We start from the raw sequence: 7,466 nt of genomic DNA on the forward strand, positions 1-7,466 counted from the left end.
AATTACTGTGCCCTTCTGAAGAATGCGGGAACCATAATCAGCACTATGATGCCAGCAGTGACTGGGCCTGGAGGGAATGAGGGGCCCCTCCAGCTGATGGACAGGACCATCCATGCCTGGTGAGCGCAGTAGCCTAAGCACGGCATGGGCCAGGCTGTTGAAGTTCCTGTGCCACCCTGGGGGTATCAATCCCGAAGGTCACTGTTGGCTGCAAGGGCTGCAAGTAAGGGAAAAAGAGATTCCAAATATCTAAAAAAACAAAGGCCTTTATTATTTTACAAAACAACAAATCTCACCAAGATGGGGAGGTCGTGGTCAGTGCATCAACTGTTCAATGGTGTTCTAGTGGACTAAGATTTCTTGGCACGTGGGCAGTGTCATCCCTCAGGGTGGCTAATGGCTGCCGCAGCTCCGGCCATCATTTCCTACAGATGCAAAACATTATAACCTTACGGTTCCTTTTGCTAAAATCCTCCTCTGCCCATCCCCCCCCATATTTTAAGTGACCTCTCTGATTTTGCTCTCGGTACTTATAGGCTCTTCTAAGTGCTGGTAGAAGAAATTGCAGAGAGATAAGTACAAAAATGATCTTTCTTTGCAGCTGCAGAAAATCAGACACTCCTCAGCATCATCAAACTCCTGCAAATATTCTTTGTAGGCCATAGGGACTTCAGAGATTGATATGTCTTGGGAAAGCAAGCTCCAACCTTCCAAAATCTGTCATTCTGATCTGTCTGTCTTAATAATTTATTGCCCTGGGAATAATACTTAAATCGACATGAAACATTCTGAAAAGGCTAAATATTTACGAATCTCTTCTTTGTTAAACCAGAAGAGTGTGATTAGCACCCACTTTCTCCCGCACGGATGGAGGGGAAAGCCAGACACACAGTCTGTCATGATTCTGCTTCAGATGAAGAGTTTGAGGAAGTCGAATCCTAGGTCAATTAGTGCCTCCTCATGTGGCCGTACTTCCTGCGGGAGTCAGAAAAGGCAAATTTCTCTCCCTTGCATTACTTTTTAAGAGCAAAACCATTTTTATCCTCAGAAATTTCTACTAACCACTTCCCAGCAGATTTATCCTCCCATGTAGGGGAGTAAGTCTGCTGGGAAGTGGTTAGTCAGAGCTTCTAGAACCAGTCACCGCTCAGGACACTAGAGAACTATGAGGGCCTTAGATGCTTTCCCTGAACACATGGACGAAGCTGATAAACAAGCTAATAAAATCCAGGCACAGCCTACCAAGAAGAGGGAAGGAAAAGGGATTTGCTTATGAACAATGCAGATTCTCAGTTCCTACTGCTGGTTGCATGGCTGCTTCTGCAGTCACCCCACCTCTGGCCGCAGGCTCCTGATTCTGCTTTTTTTTGCTTCAGGTTGAGCGAGGCCCAAACCCTAAGGCCTCGTAGAAAAAGAGCCTCGAGATGGGGGCGTGGCTTCTGAATGAGGGAAGTGCCTGCCCACGTCCCTCAAGGGGAAAGTACCTGAGCTTGACCGAGGCCCAGCTTCAAGGCTTTGTTATCAAGTAGTCCATCTACTGCTAGGAAACCTAGACCAGCTTAAGCACAAAGGGAATTTATTGGTTCTTGTAATGGAAAAGTCCAGGGGGAGTTTGGATTTCAGGTTTGGCTGAATCCAGGTGCTTAGACAGTTCACTCGGGACTGTGCATCTCTCCTTCTTTTACCTTTCCTTCCTTCCATCTGGATTTCATCTTCAGGCAGGTCCTCTCCTTCCCCAGCAGTTCCAACCTTGCAGCCTAGCGGCTAAGCAATCACGGTGGAACAAATCTTAGCTCCCAATAGCGCCAGCAGAGTCCTGCAGCTGCCTCTCATTGGCTTTACCCGGATGATGGGCTCATTCCCGGAGTTAGGGAATGGGGTTGCCACAAACAAATTACGCAGGCAGAGAAGGGAAGGATGGGACATAGATCTCTTACATACAGACAGAGAGCCCCTGGGAGCACCAACCTATCCTGTTGTATCCCGAAAGGGAAGTATAGTTGCTAATGGGTGATAAGGGGCTAAACTAGCTGGGAGTGGTCAGGGAAGGCATCTTGGAAGAGGTGCCATTGGAAGCAGAGCCCTGAGGGATAAAAGACAATGTTCCAGGCAGAGGGACCTACAAAAGCAAAAGACCTGTGGCAAATCCACGCGCAATGGGTGAGTGGAAGGAGGAATGAATGAATGAATGCTGATAGGCAGGGCCTGCACGCCGAAGCCCCGTCTTCCTGCTCAGAAGGAGCCCGTGAGCCTGGTGGTAAAGGGGGGAGCTGGGGTCAGGACCGCAGCTATTGCAGGGGAAGTAGCCCCAGTGGAGAAAAGGAAGAGCCTGGAGGAGAAGTTGACAGTGAACCTTGGAGACCACGACCCACATCCCTCCCTCCACTGCAGAGGCTCCTGGGGCTGCCCGAGGCCCTGTCTCCTCCCTCTCCCCAGCCTCTCCCCTCCCTCTCTGCCTTCTCTTCTCACTTCCTTTTCTCAGTTCCTCAAACACACCTAACTTGCTCCCATCTTGAGGACTTTGTGTTTGCTATTCCCTCCGCCTGAAACACCCTTCGCAGAGGACTTTGCGAGCCTGGCTCTTCCTTGGCCCTCAGGTCGCAGCCAAACCCCCTCCTGCGAGCAGCCCTCCCCGACCACCCCAACCGAGTCACCCGCCTCCTGCTCCACAACTCTTTCCCAGTCATGCGCCCGGCTTGACTTCCTTTCCCTGAGGCTTTGAGGCTGCTGCAGTCACCCCAGTGCCCAGCACAAACCCCGGCACAGAAGCTCGCTCTCCCCTCCCTGAGCATCTGCTCAGGGGCTCAAGGTTCAGCAATGCTCCGTGTCTGCTCTTTCCAGGGTGATCGTCCGTCTCTGTGCCTCAATTTCCAGTGGACGTAACAGTAGACACAGCATCTGAAGACGACCTATCTCAGGCACGCTCAGCACCCAGGGGGAGCTCGGCTCACAGAGGTGCCCCACAGGGGGCAGCCACTTTAGTATCATTCTTACCACCCCAGGGCTGTCATGAGGTCTTTGGAGGGGAGCCGGGCACAGTGGTTACCTGTAGATGACCACCCAGTGCGCAGATTCCAGCCACGGCTGGGACCTCCCGGCCCTGTGACCCTGTCCAAGTGATCTCTCTTTTCTGGAGCCGTTTCTCTCTGGAAAACGAGCCTCAGTGCAGCACTACCACGCTTCTCTGCTCCCCGTCATGGGAGCACACGCATACGGGCCCACACAGCTGTGCTGCAGGTGGAACGAACTCATGCAGAAAGAAGTGTCTAGTGCAGGCCTCCAGGCAGCAAACGGAAAGTGATTTACGATGTCGTTTGTTCAGCCAGCTACAACCTAGAGAGGTTTCTTGGCAGGACATGTGACTCCACCCATGGCCTGGGTCTGGCTTTATCACCAGTCCTCCCCCAACCCTTACCTCCCTTCTTAAGGGCCTGCTAGGGGCTGTCCCCTGCACAGAGGGAGCATCAGAACTGCAAGCATCAGCCCCATGATGCTCCCTGCCCTGCTCATGCTGTCACCAGGTGGGGGCAGCTAGATTGAAAAAGGTCCCACAACTCTGGGATGAACATTTATAACTAGAGACATTGTGGGGGTGGGGTGGGGGGAGGGGATAGACCAGAACAGGAAGTTCCCCGGCCCCCAAGCCAGACACCTTCCTATTCTATGATCTATTTATCTATCTATCTATCTATCTATCTATCATCATCATCATCTCTCATCTCTCAGAGCTCCGTGGACTTAACCGTTTGGTCCCTGGGTCTTGGGAAAGCTGGGTTGTTTTTTTTTTAAGACTTTGGTTGTTTTGTTTTGTTTTGTTTGAGAAACTGGTAAGGTGTGCAACAAAAATATAAAGTCTGATGCACTGTTCTTGCCTTTGAAAAAATTTGCAAGTAAGGACATGGACAACAAAACAAATCTACTAGATGAAAAAGCATTGCTGTATGATAAAAAAAAAAATTAAATTAAAAAAAAAAAACGGGCAAAGACCTGAACAGACATCTCAGCAAAGAAAATATGCAGATGGCAAATAACCATGTAGAAAGATGTTCAACATCATACGTCATCAGGGAAAGGTCAGTCCGAGATACTATTAGAATGGTCAAAATCCAAAACACCTGACATCACCAAATGCTGGTGAGGATGTGGAGCACCAGAAACTCATTCATCACTGGCGGGAATGCAAAATGGTAACAGCCACTTTTGTTTTGTTTTGTTTTGTTTTTTAATTATTCTACAAATATTTATTCAGTGCATACTATACATCAGACATGTTTTAAGTATGTTTTCTTTGTTTAAAAATGACTTTGGGGATCCCTGAGTGGCGCAGCGGTTTAGCACCTGCCTTTGGCCCAGGGCGCGATCCTGGAGACCCGGGATTGAATCCCACTTCGGGCTCCCAGTGCATGGAGCCTGCTTCTCCCTCTGCCTATGTCTCTGCCTCTCTCTCTCTCTCTCACTGTGTGCCTATCATAAATAAATAAAATTAAAAAAAAAATAAATTAAAAAAATAAAAATGACTTTGTTTCCAAAAATCATCTCACAGGGTAACTGTATACAACTGAAGTGACTTAGTGAGGTGCAAATGCACTTTTAATTGCATCCTTACTTATTTTTTAAAATTTTTTGTTTGAATTCAATTTGCCAACATATAGTATAACACCCAGTGCTCATCCCCTCACATGCCCTCCTCAGTGCCCATCACCCAGTCACCCCAACCCCCCACCCACCTCCCCTTCTGCAACTTTTTGTTTCCCAGAGTTAGGAGTCACTCATGGTTTGCCTCCCTCTCTAATTTTTCCCCACTCAGTGTCCCTCCTTTCCCTTATAATCCCTTTCACTATTTCTTAGTTTCCACATATGAGTGAAACCATATGATGATTGCCCTTCTCTGTTGGCTTATTTCACTTAACACCCTCCAGTTCCATCCACGTCGGAGCAAATGGTACCCACCATTCGTCCTTTCTGATGGCTAATATTCCAGTGTATATGTAGACCCTCATCTTCCTTATGCATCATCTGTTGACAGACATTGTGGCTCCTTCTGCAGTTTGGCTATTGTGGACATTGCTGCTGTGAACACTGTGGGGACAGGTGTCCCGCCCTTTCACTACATCTGTGTCTTTGGGGTAAATACCCAATAGTGTGATAGCTGGGTCATAGGATAGCTCTATTTTTAACTTCCTGAGGGACCTCCGCACTGTTTTCCAGAGTGGCTGGTAGTTTGTAGTTTCTAACACAACTAAACCCGCTCCTACGGGATGATCCGGCAATGGCACTCCTTGGTGTTCACCCGAAGGAGGTCCCCACCAAACCTTGCGCTGATGTTTATGACAGCTTTATTTGTAATTACCCAAACTTGGAAACCACCAAGATGTTGTTCAGTAGGTGAGTGGCTATGTAAACTGTGGTACATCCAGGCAGTGGAATATTATGCAGGGCTGAAAAGCAGAGCACAGAGGCTTTTTAGGGCAGAAACTATCCTGTATGATATGATGCAGATGGGTGTATGTCATGCATTTGTCCAAAGCCATAGAATGTGCAGCACCAAGAGTGAACTGTAATGCAAACTACGTACTTTGGGTAATAAAGATGTGTCATTGCAGGTTCGATTGTAATACATGGACTCTGGAGGGAGATGTTAATCACAGGGAGGCTGTGTCTGTGAGAGGAGGAGGGATTTTATGGGGCAATCTGTACTTTTCACCCAATTTTTTTTGCAAACCTAAAATGGCTTTAAAAAATAAAATTAAAAAAAAACAAAATAAATAAAAATTATTATTATTATTATTATTATTATTATTATTATTATTATTTAAAAGCATTGCTTTCAATCCCAATGGTTTTCAAGCTTTCTGGACTCTAAAAGGTCACCTTACATCACAAGTCAAGATGAACACATGATCACAACCGAAGCTTCCCAAAACAATACTTCCTGACAGCCCAAGACAAATTCTGATACTCTGAAATTTTTCTTCTCCTCAACTCAATTTAAAAGATGTTTATCATGACCTTCTAAATTGATCTCATGAACCACAAATGAGTCACTACTCACAGTCTGCAAAGCTTTAATTACAGGCAAGAAGAGGATGTTTTAACACAGGAAAAAGTGGGAGAGTTGTACCCAAGGAATAGTCCTTCACGCTGGTTACATTTTGCTCGGTGAAAACATCATAGTTTTGTTTTTTAAAAAATCTGCAACGGACAGATGAGAGTGTGCCATGGAAAGGCACAGGTGGGGGGGGGCTATTTCTGTGGGATTAATTCCTTTCATTCATTCATTCATTCATTCATTCACTCGTTCAGCAAACCTGTGCTGGGTGCTGGGGTGTCGGCTGCAGTGGGCGGCTGGAGCTGGCTCCACCAGCTGGCAGGAGTCAGTTGTTAAAATGTCCAGGAATTTTGGTTGAAGTCACATTGGTGGCTTGAGACTGGCCACACTAATCATCAAGAGCCGTCAATCGGTGCCCCCCTACGCACACACCTTACCCCTCTGAAAATTAATAAAGGGAAACTTCACTAAAGTCCAGGGGGAAGCTGGAAGGGGAGACTGTACCACTCAGTGTCAATTATAGGAAGAATTGTCCGTTACAGACCCCAAGCAAGAATCCCCAAGGGGAAGAATGACCAGTCAGAGGCCCTAAGAGGAGAAGATGTACATTGGATCTTCTGCAACAAATTGACAACCCAGGGACGCCTGGGTGGCTCAGTGGTTGAGCGTCTGCCTTCAGCTCAGGTCATGATCCCAGGATCTTGGGATCAAGTCCTGCATCCGGTCCCTACGGGAATCCTGCTTCTCCCTCTGCCTGTGTCTCTGCCTTCTCTTTGCGTCTTTCATAACTAAATAAATAAAATAAATCTGAAAAAAAATTGACAACTCAGCCAATGAGCAACCACCATCAGCCTGCACTCTTGCTTTGCTCCAACGGACTTTCATTCGGAACAACTGCTCCCAACCTCCTCCTTCTTCTCGTAAAATAATATTCCTCTCCTGTGTTCTCTGGACCTGCCTATGGTTTTGCCATTGTTTGCATAGTCCAAATTACAATCGACTCCCAAATAAACCCATTTTTTCCTGATAAAATAACTGACTTTTACTTTTGAGGTTAACACCCCATAGCTGCTTGTTAAACACTCGTGAGCGCATTACTGGTCAGTTCCCTGCACTGAGTTTATGTTGTTGTTGTTGTTTTTTTTAAGATTTTATTTACTCATTCATGATAGACACAGAGAAGAGAGAGAGAGAGAGAGAGAGAGAGAGAGGCAGAGACACAGGCAGAGGGAGAAGCAGGCTCCATGCCGGGAACCCAAAGTGGGACTCGATCCCAGGACTCCAGGATCACGCCCTGGGCCAAAGGCAGGCGCTGAACCGCCGAGCCCCCCAGGGATCCCCTCTTTAAAAAAAAAAAAAAGATTTTATTTATTTTTGTGAGAGTCACAGAGAGAGAGGCAGAGACACAGAGGGAGAA

General features: G+C 47.1%; 1 long non-coding RNA gene across 1 annotated transcript; it reads right to left on the reverse strand.

Moving 5' to 3' along the window:
* Positions 1 to 251: 251 nt before the first annotated feature.
* LOC140625435 (uncharacterized) lies at positions 252 to 3,277 on the reverse strand. The gene is made up of 2 exons (XR_012024795.1): positions 3,047 to 3,277; positions 252 to 425 (listed from the first exon to the last, which is right to left on the reverse strand). It is a non-coding gene; the product is annotated as an uncharacterized lncRNA (long non-coding RNA).
* Positions 3,278 to 7,466: the final 4,189 nt, after the last annotated feature.

The sequence above is a fragment of the Canis lupus genome, chromosome 1, assembly GCF_048164855.1.
Source record: "Canis lupus baileyi chromosome 1, mCanLup2.hap1, whole genome shotgun sequence".
In the NCBI taxonomy this organism is placed as follows: domain Eukaryota; kingdom Metazoa; phylum Chordata; class Mammalia; order Carnivora; family Canidae; genus Canis; species Canis lupus.